Genomic DNA, 14,018 nt, shown 5'->3' on the forward strand with positions numbered 1-14,018 from the left:
AAATTATTCTACAATATTGAAATCATTAAATTTATAAATCAGAAAATGGTGAGTCCAATTCTGAGGCAAGAGAGTGTATTTCATGGCTTTATAGAAAAACAGCTTAGGTCTAGAATTCACTGGATGGGTATCTGGGGATAGAAACTTCTTTGCAACTATTTATTACATCAGTCTGTGGCCCATCCTTTCCAAAAAGTAACTCACAGAGGAACAGTTATAAACTGAATTTTACACAGAGTTGTAAGAGCTCTGTGTGCCCACTGTATTGCTCTTTCTCCCATAATTTTAAAGGCATATGGGTGATCATTAAATCTTTACTAGGCTTTACCTCATAAAATAAATTATTCATGTTCTTCTAATACATTCTGATATCTTTACAGCCCTTCTGCCTACATTTAGCTAAACAAACCTCATTTGCATAACATTTTTATTTTAATTTAGGACAGTTTTGTTATGAAAATATAAGGCTTAAATGCCCATTATGTCCCAATTATGTGTCTATTTCCCACACTTTTCTTGGGTCCATACAGTGCATGACTAATGAGGAAAAGTTCACATAATTAACAAAGACAATGATTTCCTTTCACTTATAAGAAGTTTTAGAATGTTCGTTCTTGCTGTTCTGTGGCAAGAGGATGGGTATTATCAAATAAAATTCAATAAAGAAGCTCGTGTTTACAGTAGCTTCAAGCCTCTACATATATATATATATATATATTTAAATTTTTATTGAAATATAGGTGCTTTACAATGTGTACTAGTTTCTGCTGTACAGCCAGGTGAATCAGCTATATGTACACATATAGTCCCTCTCTTTTTGGATTTTGTTCCCATTTAGGTCACCAAAGATCATTAAGTAGTGTTCCCTGTGCTATATAGTAGGTTCTCTTTAGTTACGTATTTTATATTGAATACATGTATATATATGTATTCATATACATATTCTCCCTTCTCTCTTGGTGTCCATACGTTTGTTCTCTACATCTGTCTCTATTTCTGCTTCACAAATAGGTTCATTTGTACCATTTTTCTAGAGTCCACAAATAAAAATATTATATGATATTTGTTTTTCTCTTACTTCATTCCATATTACAGTCTCTAGGTCCATCTATGTCTCTGCAAATGGCACAATTTTGTTCCTTTTTAAGCCTCTATATATTTGAAGTTACATGAGTATATGGAAATTACATTTGTGGATCACCTTTAACTTGAATTCATGAAAATAAAGCGTTAACTTATCTTTGAGGTGCAGAATGACAGGGAAGAGTGAAGTCGCTCAGTTGTGTCCTACTCTTTGCAACCCCATGGACTGTAGCCTTCCAGGCTCCTCCATCCATGGGATTTTCTAGACAAGAATACTGGAGTGGGTTACCACTTCCTTCTCCAGGGAATCTTCCCAAGCCAAGGATCAAACCCAGGTCTGATTGCAGGCAGACTCTTTACCACCTGAGCCACCAGGGAATCCCTGTGACCTGAGGATCTCAGAATTAGTGTAACCTGAGGATCTCTGAACTCTTAATGGAAATTCATTGAACGCAATAATTTTTCAATGAGAATTCAGGCTTTGCAGATCTTATTGGCATACTGATAACCATATTTATTTAGGTTGCAACTATGGATTTTTAGCTTCTTTTTTCATTAGTCTCAAAAATATAAGACACACCAGGAGATGTTTGATTCCCTAAAGGTGGATGAAAAAAATCTGAACCAACTTTCCCTTTTGATATGATACTGAGTTCTCACCGTTAAGCAGTGCTATTAACTTTGCATGATGACATCTTCCTGTAGGCAATATTTCACTGAAACATTATTTTCGGTGTTATATCCCAAAGCCCAAAGGCACCTGTCAGCAATTATGTATTATTTACTATTAAAACTAATCGTGACCTACTCTAAGCATTGAATGCAGGGTCAGGTACTCTGGGATGATCATTCTAACTCGGTCCCCTTCTTGTCAGGAGTGCTAGGAGAAGTCAATGTGGGGTTAGAACATTTGGAAGGTTCACAGAGAGTGTTTTGCCAACACGTATGTAAGCAGAGTATAAGCCTGAACAGATGTCACATTGAATGTAAATCTCTCAGTGACTGGCTAGCAAACTATTGGGTAAATCTCCTGTTCTTTAGAATTCTCACTTTGAAGCCAATTATACAATTGCAGTGCATTACCCTTTCAACAAATGGGCTTCAAAATCCTCTTTCATTAAAGCAAGCTACAGATTATTTTGAAAAATAAGAATATCGATCCCAAAATGTGCCTAATATTCATTGGAAGGAGTGATGCTGAAGCTGAAGCTCCAGTACTTTGGCCACTTGATGCAAAGAACTGACTCATTGGAAAAGACCCTGATGCTGGGAAAGATCAAGGGCAAGAGGAGAAGGGGGCAACAAAGGATGAGATGGTTGGATGGCATCACTGACTCGGTAGACATGAATTTGAGCAAACTCTGGAAGATAGTGAAAGACAGGGAAGCCTGGCATGCTGCAGTCCATGGGGTTGCAAAGACTCGGACATGACTTAGCAACTAAACAACAAGAATACTGAACCCGTAGGCTTTAAATACACACTAGCAGGGAGAGAAATGAGACTGTGTGGTTCAAATGTTACTCCACTGATCATCACTTCGTGACCTCAAGCAAGTTCCTCAGTTTAACTGCCCTCTGCCTCAATTTCCCCATCCACAAGACAGATGATTTTATAACACTGTGCATGTGTGCTAAGTTGTTTCAGTTGTGTCTGATTCTGTGGGACCCTATGGACTGTAGCCCGACAGGCTCCTCTGTCCATGGGATTTCCCAGGCAAGAATACTGGAGTGGGTTGCCATTCCTTCCTCCAGGGGATAGACCCAGGGATCGAACCCATGTATCTTATGTTCCCTGCACTGGCAGGCAGACTGTAGTAAGAATTAAATGGAAGAATGGACAGAAAGCGCACAGCACATGGAGTCATCAACTCACTTCTGCTTAGAACACCCCTACATTGGACCATGTTGACCTTCTCATCGCCTTGTTCTTTCCCATTTCCTTTTAGAAAAAGATTATATCCTCATGTCAGATTTATCTAGAGGACTTTGGAAACACTTCGTCTGTGATATGTATTGGTTTTTTTTATGATTGCAATATGGTTTTCTCCACATGGATATAAATTCATAGAGAGCAAGGAAACAAGATCTTTCTCTAATTTTGCCCTTATGCCCAGTTCAGTGCTCCAGACCAATGTTTCATTTTATCACATATCATATCCTCCTGATGGCCAGGCATCTGCAGGAAACTGCCTCAAAAAATTCAGAGTTCTCCTCCATAGCAGTCACTGCTATTACTATGGCCCTGCCATGGAAATCTGCAGAGACTTCTCATACTAAACAGCCTAGAAAATCATCATTAGTTGTTAAGTGAGGCCGTGGAGTGTTATAATTAAAACCATGGGCCCTGAAGCCAGACTACTTAAGTTCCTTCTTTCCCCTTGCCAATTGCTCACACTTGGGCAGATCATATAATCTCTCTAGGAGTCAGTTTCTTCATCTGAAAAATGGGATGATAATGATACCAAAGAGAGTTGCTATGGAGAGTAAATGTAAGATGCTTGGGATGAGATAAAGCATTCAGGAAACATGAGTTCTTGTTACGACTACCGCTGCTATCTTCCTAACGGGACTTTGAGCTACATGAGCAAAGAGGTATTTCCAGCCATCACTGTACTCCCAGTGCCCAGCCCAGTGTACCTACATCTGCTCAGCAACACCCATCCTCTGTGGCTTCCCATCACCCGCCCAAGTCATCCAAGTTACAGACTCTTTCCTCTCAGCTATCCTGTCAACACTCTTCTTCTCTCTCAAATTCTTCCCCCTCCCCTCTGCTACAGACTCTATCACAATTCATGTTCTCAACCTCTCTCTTCCTGCATTCTAGGTGGCATCTTAGTTGTGGCTCCATTTCCACAGGACTCTCTCCATAAGCCTCCTAACAGGGACACCGGATTATCTCACCTCTCCACATGAAAGTCGTCTGTGGCTCCCCCTGACCTACAAGATCACAGAATAGGGACTTCCCTGGCAGTCCATTGGCTGACACTCCATCCTCCCAAAGCAGGGGGCCTGGATTTAATCCTTGGGCAGGGAACTAGATCCCACATGCTGCAACTAAGAGTTCACATGCCCCAACTAAAGATCCCACATGCTGCCACTAAGACTCGGCACAGCCAAATAAATAAATAAAATAAATATTAAAGAAAGAACACAAGTAAATGTCATGTAGCTATAAAGAAATATTCAAAAGGATGGGGAAATCAGAAGAGTGACTCTCCGGTGCTGTCTGTCTTCTGATTCCCCAAACCCAGGACTCTATTATGTTACATGGCCAAAAGGCTCTGCATATGTGATTGAAGCTGTTGGGATGGAAAATATCCTCAGATGAGCCAGGTGGGTCCAATGTAATCACAAAGGTCTTTTTTAAAGGGAAACCAGGAGGCAAGGGAGTCAAAGTCAGAGAAGGAGATGTGATGATAAACATACAGGTCAGAGGGGTGTAGGCCACAAGCCAAGGAATGCCAGTGACCTCAAGAAGTGAGGAAAAGCAAGACTCAGCTTGTCCCTTAGAAAAATCATTTAAGAAGGAATGAAGCCCTGTTGGAGCCTTGGCTTTAGATCACGGCAGGCTTCAGCTCTCCAGGACTGTAAGAATATTAATTTGTGTTGTTTTAAGACCCTAGATTTGTGGCCATTTGTTCCAGCAGTGATAGAAAACCAATACACAAAGCAGTGGGACAGATAGTGCTGACTAAATAAATGTATTGAGGTCAATCAATGACTATACTATGAATGCACCAGACTAATGCACCATGGTGGCTCATGCTTCCCTGGTGGCTCAGAGGTTAAAGCATCTGCTTGGAATGCTGGAGATCTGAGTTTGATCCCTGGGTTGGGAAGATCCCCTGGAGAAGGAAAGGGCAACCCACTCCAGTATTCTTGCCTGGAGAATCCCATGGAGGGAGGAGCCTGGTAGGCTACAGTCTATGGGGTCACAAAGAGTCGGACACGACTGAGCGACTTTTTTTTTTTTTAATGCACCGTTATATGTAGAAGTTTCGTTTATTCATAACACACCACTGTTCCCTGTCTTCCAACTTATTGCTTCCAAAGGGGGCAAGGAATGCATTCCCTAGGTTTTTATAACTCTGTCCTTTCCTTAGCTTCTCTTCAGGAGGCTGAAAGTGGGGCCCAGTGGGGATGGAAACCTACATGTTCACAGAGAAGACACACTTACCAGCCTGCCTACAAACTGGGACCCCTATTAGATAAATGGTGAAAACCAAGGCAGGCATGGCCAAAACCCAAACCAAACTGACTTCTCATTTCCCCTATCCAAGCAAATCTAATATGCTGCCTTCTACAGTTTCATATGTTGCTTCTACTTTGATGTTTCAAAAGCAGTTTTTACAGATAAGTACATATAGCATGTGTTGAATCTGTACTTACATAGGTCGGTTGTCAGCTCATAAAGGAGGTCAGGAAACAGGGTGTAACTGTCAAGGGAGATTCTCTGGAAGCATTAAGATAAGCTATAGGGAATGATCAGTTGATCCAGGATTTGGGGAGAAAGACATGGGTGTTAAGAAAGCAATATGGGGACTTCCCTGGTAGTGGCTACGACTCCTTGCTCCCAATGCTAGGGGCCCGAGTTTGATCCCTGGTCAGGAAACTAGATTCTGTAAGCCACAACTAAGAGTTCACATGTCACAACTAAAGATCCTGCATGCTTCAACCAAGACCTAGCACAGCCAAATAAATAAATAAATATATTTTTGTAACACAGAAAAAGAAAGCGACATAGATGTGGCTAAAAAGTGCCTTGTGGAGCAGGAAACAGATCTGGGTTTGCTATGTTAGTAGTCACACAAGATGATTTCACTCTTAAATTCTTAGGCCTCAGCATTTTCATATTTAAAATGGGTATACTAATACCTATTTTGCAGCACTGTTGAGAAGACTAAATGATACCATGCTTGTGAAGTCTCCAGGGCAGTGTCTGCTACAGGATAGATTCAAGAAAGGTTCCTTTCTTTCCCATGATGCCCTTTTCCTACTGATTTATTGTAAACTATGTACATTATTGTGAGACATCATTGAACAAAAACATTTAACAAAAGCCATGTAAGAGGGAAAAAAGCGAGTAAGTCAAGATGAAAAATGAAAATTAACAGTCATTTATAAACTGCAAAGAGTAAGCTGGTAAAAATATTCTGGTCCATATTTTCCCAACCTACACCGTGGCCAGATTAATTCATGAGAAATTTGACTTCTGAATTCTTCAAATACCCAGCGATGAGAAGGACACACAGTGGTTCTTGCTCAGTGTGAAAGAACCATTGGTTAATTCAACTCCCAGATTCTAAGTAGCCAGTCATATATTTTAAGGTATCAATAATTCAGAAGGAGAATTTTCTATGGTTGCTGAAACCACATTTGCAACTGAACCATGTGAACAAGCAAACAATTGTTAGAACAGTGAAAGTTGGTCTCTTCCCGGTTAGCCATGGTCACCTCTGCAGGGAGCCCCAGCAAAACACAGTTTTTATCTCTCACAGCAAATGTGGGTCACACTAGTGACACAAGACACTCAATAAATATAGGCCAGATGAATGAAAAATGCATAAGGTGGTAGTGAAAAATGACCAGCAAAAGTATTTTAAAAGATCAAACTGGAAAGAAAATCAATTCTAATATACTTGATGCTCTCAGGCTCAAATATCATGAAGCTAAATAGTCTTTGAAACTGCAATGAGCATGCAGCAGAGAATAGTAAATAACATTGATCAAACCTAAAACCCTCCCAGGCATCCTCACAGCCCACAGATAAATTGATTAACTGTTATCTCACACCCAGAGCCCCCAAATTAACTGCCTTCATTCCGTAAATAATTCCTAGGCAAAGACAAAACTATTTCGTTGAATTAGCATTTTCAGTTGAAAAGGAATGAAAACTGAAATTGAAAGGGAATTGACTTTCATGGTTTTGTTTTGTTTTGTTTTGCAAAGTATATTTCAATCAAATAATTAGCTCCTTTTAAACAAAGAGCCTGTATTTTTCAGGCATTCATATTAATATGCATGTGAAGAAACTTTATTTAAATAGTTATAGACTTAAAAAAACCTGATTGCTGTTAATGAAATAAATGTCACACATTTTCAATTTTGGAATATTCTAATAACCAGGTCATCTTATGACTACAAAATTAAGGGGAAAAAACTCTAGGGGCCCAATCTCAATTGAGGTTAAAGTTGCAGGACTGGGTAGTTAGCTGCTGTTGAATCATTTTACTTGAGTATCATTTTCATGTTGTACAGATTCAGCTGGAAGGATCCTAGGATTTGGTATATGTGAAGTTTAGAAACTAAACATCAGTTTTGCAGAATTTTGCCTAGTTTGTAAATTTTTAGTTTTGTTTTAATGAGAAGGGGAAAAACTGCCATGAGGCAGCACCCAAACTTTCTCAGGCAAAAAAACCAGAACAAAGATGTCTATTCCCTCCTGAATGGTGGGGGAGGGGCAGCAGGGTTTGGAGGAATTTGTTTCTCAGCTATGGGCGGGGGGTGGGGAACAGGTTTCTGGACTTGTCTGTCACAGAAAGTGACAGTGGTCTGTCATTTATATCTTCTTCAAGCCTATACCAACTTGAAGGACTGTAGTAGTTTGCTTGAGGGGAAAATTGCCTCCAGTTGAAGTAATCTACTTCTAAACTACTCAGCCTCAAGTTTACCAAGATATACTAAAAGGATATATAAATATATTTATCAGTTCTAAAAATAACAGAATGGAATGAGGGAGTAAGAAATAACGATCGCCAAATAAGGCTGCATAAGCCAGCCGATCCCTTGAACATGCTGACGAAGCCTTGGTACCTATTCTTTCTGATTCTGAGGCAGTTTCCTCACTTTCCGATTAGAACACTGGCTGAGGAACAATTGGAAATGGAAATTCTTCACAAAGGACTCAAAATTCCATTTTCCTCCTTTTAGTGGGACCACTCTCCCTTTATCTCATACTGTCTAGAACTTACTGTGTCTGGTTGATCAGCAGTGGTGTGGGTCTGCACGGTCCTCATTACAGAAAAACAGGTGAAAGAGGCATCCTCATAGGAAACTGACAATTTTGGAATTTTCCAGGAAGGCCTAGTTTTCTCCCACCACCATGCAGTTGTATCCTCAAACGAATCAAATTTTTATATCAATGCTTTAAAATATGATTACCCTATAAATAGGTACATTCAGATACGGAGTCCGGGGTCTGTGTGTGTTTTGTTTAAATCAGTTGCTCAAAACTGATGCTAATCAAATTTGGGAAAACTGGCATTATGCTCTGGCTACCAGCCCTTTGTGCAAGAAACAGCGTCTTTCTCACACACTAGCCAGACACAATGCAGCGAGATATCCCCCAGCATCGCTAACCAATTTCCCTTTCTTCCAACACAGCCACTTTAATAAAGCAGTTAGCATCCTAGGAGCAGTAGGAGAAAAAAAAAGAGAGAGAGAGCGCCTTACCAGTTTCTCCTGCAGTAGATGATAGACGAAAGAAAACCATCCCCAGCTTCTCTAGGCCAGGCATCTGGGTTTCTCAGAGTCACTTTACTGAGGGGACCAAGACGGCTGAAGTCTTCCTTCCCTCTGTTTGGTTTCTCCTCAGCCCTCCCAGGATCTTTCTCACAAAGCACTCTGCTAGTTTCTAATCCCCTCACAAGGAAAACCGGCACACACACCAAATGACTTCTGCAGAAGCGCCTCTCCTGGGAAGTGGGAGGGGAGGGGGTGAAAGAGGGTGTTTGCTGCCCGGATTCCTGCAAGGCGGATCCTCAGAGAGGCCAGGGACCTGGACACCAAGTACTGAACCCTGACCAGGTTGGGGATGTGCCATTGCACTTTTGGTACCCTCCCCAGGCTCAGGGATGGGTGAGGCAGCTCAGCGCCAAACTTTTCATCTGACTTCTCAGTCGCGCTCAGTCGCGCGTCTGACTCTTTTCGACCCCATGGACTGTAGGCCACCAGGCTCTTCTGTCGATAGGATTTCCCAGGCAAGAATACTGGAGTGGGTAGCCATGCCCTTCTTCAGGGGATCTTCCCTGAGTGTTGATCGAACCTGCAGTGTTCGATCAACCTGCAGGCTGATTCTTCACTGTCTGAGCCACCAGGGTAGCCCGGAGCACTTTCAAAGCCCTTGACAATGTACAGCAGCTGTTTGCTTTTCATGTGCCCCCAAACTGAAAACCAACTGAAAACATCGAGAAAAGGCAGAATAGCAAATAGGAAAACATGGATCGACATGTGCCAGCCAAAATCCAAAAAAATAAATGTGTTGACCCAAAGTCATGTTTCCAAAATATTAATGAAAAGTCAGGTACTAAGTAGTAAGGCATGATCTTTCGTATGCTCTTAACTTTGCCTCATCTTCCCAAGGACTGGGTTCACCCTTGTACTTCACAACAATATTTACACCTTACAAACGCAAACCTCCTTCCAAACGAAGACAAATATCTTACAGACATTTCAGAGATGCTATAATCAATCTCGAATTCCTCCCTTTCCCCTTGGGTTTTGAGAAAGACGACTTACCTTTCGACTGTATCATTTAAAAGCCCGAAACGAATAAATCAAAGAGGAGACAAGCAGATGGCACAGTTCTACATTTCGCAATGAGAGCCGTTTGCCTAGGAGTCATTATTTCTAAGGAGGCGCTGTGCGGGTGCCTCTGCTCGGCAGCATGCCATTTGGGCCTTTGAAACAAAATGAATCAGCTTCACACTACCAGCTTTACTACAGACTAACACTCCAGAATGCCCCAACCGGGGCAGGCTGCCTCTTTCTGTAGTGACCCTGCACAGAATCAGAGGTGACGGTTTGATGGATGAGTTTCCCAGGAGACAATGCAATCTGTGACATCACAGGTCTGTTTGCAACCCCTGCCCCAGGCCCCCGTCCAGCTTCTCCTCTCCCTTCTCCTTTCTTGATAGAAAACTGCCTCTGCTTGGTGACAATGCCATCTCAATAGCAAAAATGAACCCGGGTTTGAAAGCAATGCTGTAACTTTCTCTGTCCTTCACTTCAATTTTCTAATTCCCCTTTGTTGGGGTAATGAAAGGAGGACTGAGATATGAAGGAACAGGGGAGAGAATTCAGACAAAACCAAACAAAAGTGCAGAATTCAATCTTCTAAAAGTTTATCACCTGACAGTAAAATAGTAACCCTTCGAAAGTAACGTTTTATGTTTCCTATCAGTATTAAACACTTCCACAATGACACTGATGTCTTTCTGTTACATGTGCTTTAAGAGATTTACAATGAAATTATATGTAAACAACTGCAAAGATATTTCAAGTGTCTATATGAAGACTCAACTGCAATACCCTTAATATTACATTTTTCTTGATTGTAAAAGATTTTCCTATCAAGTGATATATATGCTCTTGAACTAACCTTGGCCATTCACTCTATTCTATGTTTCAGTTGCTCCCTGGACCAGTACACATCCTTAGTCTTAACATTTAAAGTAATATTCAGTAAATTCATTTGACCTAATACAAACTTACTTGAGAAGAAAAGTTCTAATATCTTTGCAACTCTCATTACCTCCATCCTTTTTACCCAATTAAGTTTCAGATGTATGGCTCAAGGACAATAAAAAACCCCAGAAGATATCTATATTATATCTTTATCTATCTCATCTATATCTTTATCTGTATCACCTTTACATATACTCATTTTCTAGCTTATCTCTCTATCTACGAACGATCAGTAGATCATTCTGTATAAAGATAGAAAACTTGGGCTTCCCTGATAGCTCAGTGGTAAAGAGAATCCCCCTGCCAGTGCAGGAGACACAGGTTTGATCCCTGATCCAGGAAGATCCCACGTGCCATGGAGCAACTAAGCCAGTGCACCATACCTACTGAGCCTGTGACCTTGAGCTGGGGAGCCTCAACTACTGAGCCTGTGGGGTGCAACTACTGAAGCGTGTGCTCCCTAGAGACAAGAGACGCTACAGCAATGAGAAACCCGCACACCGCAACTAGAGGACAGCCCTCACTCACTACTAGAGAAAAAGCCCACACCAAGCGATGAAGACCCAGCACTGCCACAAATAAATGAATAAAACTATTTTAAAAAATTAAAAACTTCTGCATGGCAAAATAAAGCATGAAAGTGAAGTTGCTCAGTCGTGTCTGACTCTCTGCAACCCCATGGACTGCAGCCTACCAGGCTCCTCCGTCCATGGGATTTTCCAGGCAAGAGTACTGGAGTGGGTTGCCATCTCCTTCTCCAGGAGATCTTTCCAACCCTGGGATTGAACCCAGGTCTCCTGCATTGCAGGCAGACGCTTTACCATCTAAGCCACCAGGGAAGCCCAAAATAAAGCATAAGACAAGTCAAAAGACAGGAAGAACTGGGACAGAGGGCCTCTGTCCTTTATGCTGAACAAATGTCTAAACTTTGAAAAGAGAAAAACCTACCTCCCAAAAGGTTATGAAACAGAGGTGACATATAATTGGTTTTAAAATGTAATGGAAAGATGTTCTTTCTCATTTGTAGTAAAAGAAATGCAAATTAAAACTACATCAAGATCATCACTTCTTGCCTACAGACTGGACTAAATCCAAATGTTTGACCTCATGTATACCACTGGGGTGGGGGGCACTTTCTAGGTGGCAGTACTGGTAAAGAACCTGCCTGCCAACTCAGGAGATGTAAGAGATGCAGTTTTGATCCCCGGGTCAGGAAAATCCCCTGGAAGAGGGCATGGCAACCCACTTTAGTATTCTTGCCTGGAGAATCCCATGAACAGAGGAGCCTGGCAGGCTACAGTCCATAGGGTCACAAAGAGTCGGACACTACTGAAGGGACTTAGCACGCACACATGCATACCACTGGGGAGGCCAGGGGGAAACAGATAATCTCCGAGATTGCTGGTAGAAGTACAAAATACTACCACAAACATGGAGGGGATTGGGCAATAAGTAATAAAGGTACAGATGCATGAACCCTTCCATCTGGCCATACCACTTCTAGGCATCTATTCCACAGAATCACCAGTACAATGTTCAGGCAAAATAATGGAAAGCACACAGATGTCCAGCAATAGATTGATTATTCCAGAGCATGTACATAGCAAAGTTGTGAACAACTGCCAAAGGGAAGTCAGATCTCTAAGTACTAATCAACGAATGCCCAGATCATGAAAACAAAGTGTTGGAGAGGCCTGAGTCTGCAAGAAGTAAGGAAGGGGCAGTGGGAGGACTAAAAGTCTACAACTGTGCCTACATCTGCCAAAAAAGGAACTCTGGAAGGATAAATCAGAATCCAATAAAAACAGATTTTCATAGGGAAAGGAACTGAGTAGGGTGGAAAGGGCAGAAATGGACATGAGATTCCGGTGTGTTTATGTGTTTACTTATCCTTTTCTGTCTGGGGTTGGCAAACTACAGATTCTCCTCAGCTTGTGATGGGGTTACATCCTGATAAATCCAGTATAAGTTGAAAATATCATTAGTAGAAAATGCATTTAATATACCTAACCTGCCAAACATCACAGCTTAGCCTAGGCTCCATTAAATGTGCTCAGGACTCTTATTAAGCCTACAGTTGGGCAAAATCATCTAACACCACGTCTGAAAGTGAAAGTAAAATGAAAGTTGCTCAGTTGTGTCTGACTGTGATACCATGGACTATACAGCCCATGGAATTCTCCAAGCCAGAATACTGGAGTGGGTAGCATTTTCCTTCCCAGGGATCAAACCCAAGTCTCCAGCATTACAGGTGGATTCTTTACCAGCTAAGCCACTAGGGAAGACCAAAACTACTGAAGTGGGTAGCCTATCACTTGTCCAGCAAATCTTCCTGACCCAGGAATGGAACCAGGGTCTCCTGCAATGCAGGCAGATTCTTTACCAACTGAGCAATGAGGGAAGCCCAAGCCTATATTCGTAATATAGTATCAAATATCTCATGTAATTTATTGAATAATGTCCTGAAAGTGGGGCTTCCCAGGTGGCTCAGCAGTAAAGACTCCACCTGCCAATGAAGGAGATGTTGGAGACCCAAGATCGATCCCTTGGTCGGGAAGATTCCTTGGAGAAGGAAATGGCTACCCACTCCAGTATTCTTGCCTGGAGAAACCCATGGACTGAAGAGCCTGGCAGGCCACAGTCCATGGGGGTCACAAAAAGCTGGACATGACTGAGCAACTGAGCATGCACACATGTTCTGAAAGTGAAAAGCAGAATGGTTGTCTGGGTCCAGAATGGTTGTAAGGGTAAGAGTCATTCACCCTGTGATCATGGGGCTGACTGGGTCCTGTCCCACCCAGCATCACTGCAGAGGATCAGACTGCATGTTGCTTGCTAGGGAAAAGATCAAAGTTCAAAATTCGAAGTACGGTTTTTACTGAATCTGTATCACTTCTGCGCTATCATAAAGTCGAAAAAAAGGTTAAGTCGAGGACCGTCTGTATGGCCTAAGGACTCCAAAGGCCCTCTTCCTCTTTTTGTAAATAAAGAGCTACTAGAATGCAGCCATGCTCATTCATTGCACATTGTCCCTAGCTGCTTTCCTACATTGCTATGTCAGCAGAGCTGAGTATTTGCAGTAGTGGACAAAATTGCCCACAAAGCCAAAAATGTTTACTATGTGGTCCTTTACAGGAAAAAAATTGCTGACCCCCCACTCTGTGTGATGAATGACTATTAGAATAATGCAAGTGACAGTCTTAGGAAGATGGGGTTGATGTCCCGATTTCTACTTTAAAAGATGTTAAACTGAGATCAGAATACTTGTGTTCAAGTCCTAGATGTCTCTGGTTACTTAACTTTCTTGGAATTATTTTCATCATCTACAAAGTGATGACCCCTTTGTGAAGATTAAATAAAACAATGAAACAAATATGGAAACACCTTGTAAGCTCTAAACTACTATATTGACCTAAGATTAATTTTTAATGCAATTGTAATAGAAGGTGATAGGTAATACACAGATACAT

General features: G+C 41.6%; 1 protein-coding gene across 6 annotated transcripts in view; it reads right to left on the reverse strand.

Moving 5' to 3' along the window:
* MID1 (midline 1) overlaps nt 1-14,018 on the reverse strand; it is a 412,936-nt gene that overhangs the window by 252,612 nt on the left and 146,306 nt on the right. For 2 of the 6 annotated variants that reach the window (XM_060407574.1, XM_042242469.2), the window contains exon 1: nt 8,536-8,718. The exons of 2 other annotated variants lie outside the window; for them this stretch is intronic. The gene's annotated coding sequence lies outside the window, so the exon portion shown is untranslated. Of the gene's footprint in view, nt 1-8,535; nt 8,719-9,600; nt 9,869-14,018 lie in introns of those variants that run through there. 2 more of the 6 variants (XM_060407571.1, XM_060407575.1) reach the window with 2 other exon arrangements.

Source organism: Ovis aries, chromosome X (genome assembly GCF_016772045.2).
Source record: "Ovis aries strain OAR_USU_Benz2616 breed Rambouillet chromosome X, ARS-UI_Ramb_v3.0, whole genome shotgun sequence".
NCBI classification, from domain to species: Eukaryota; Metazoa; Chordata; class Mammalia; order Artiodactyla; family Bovidae; genus Ovis; species Ovis aries.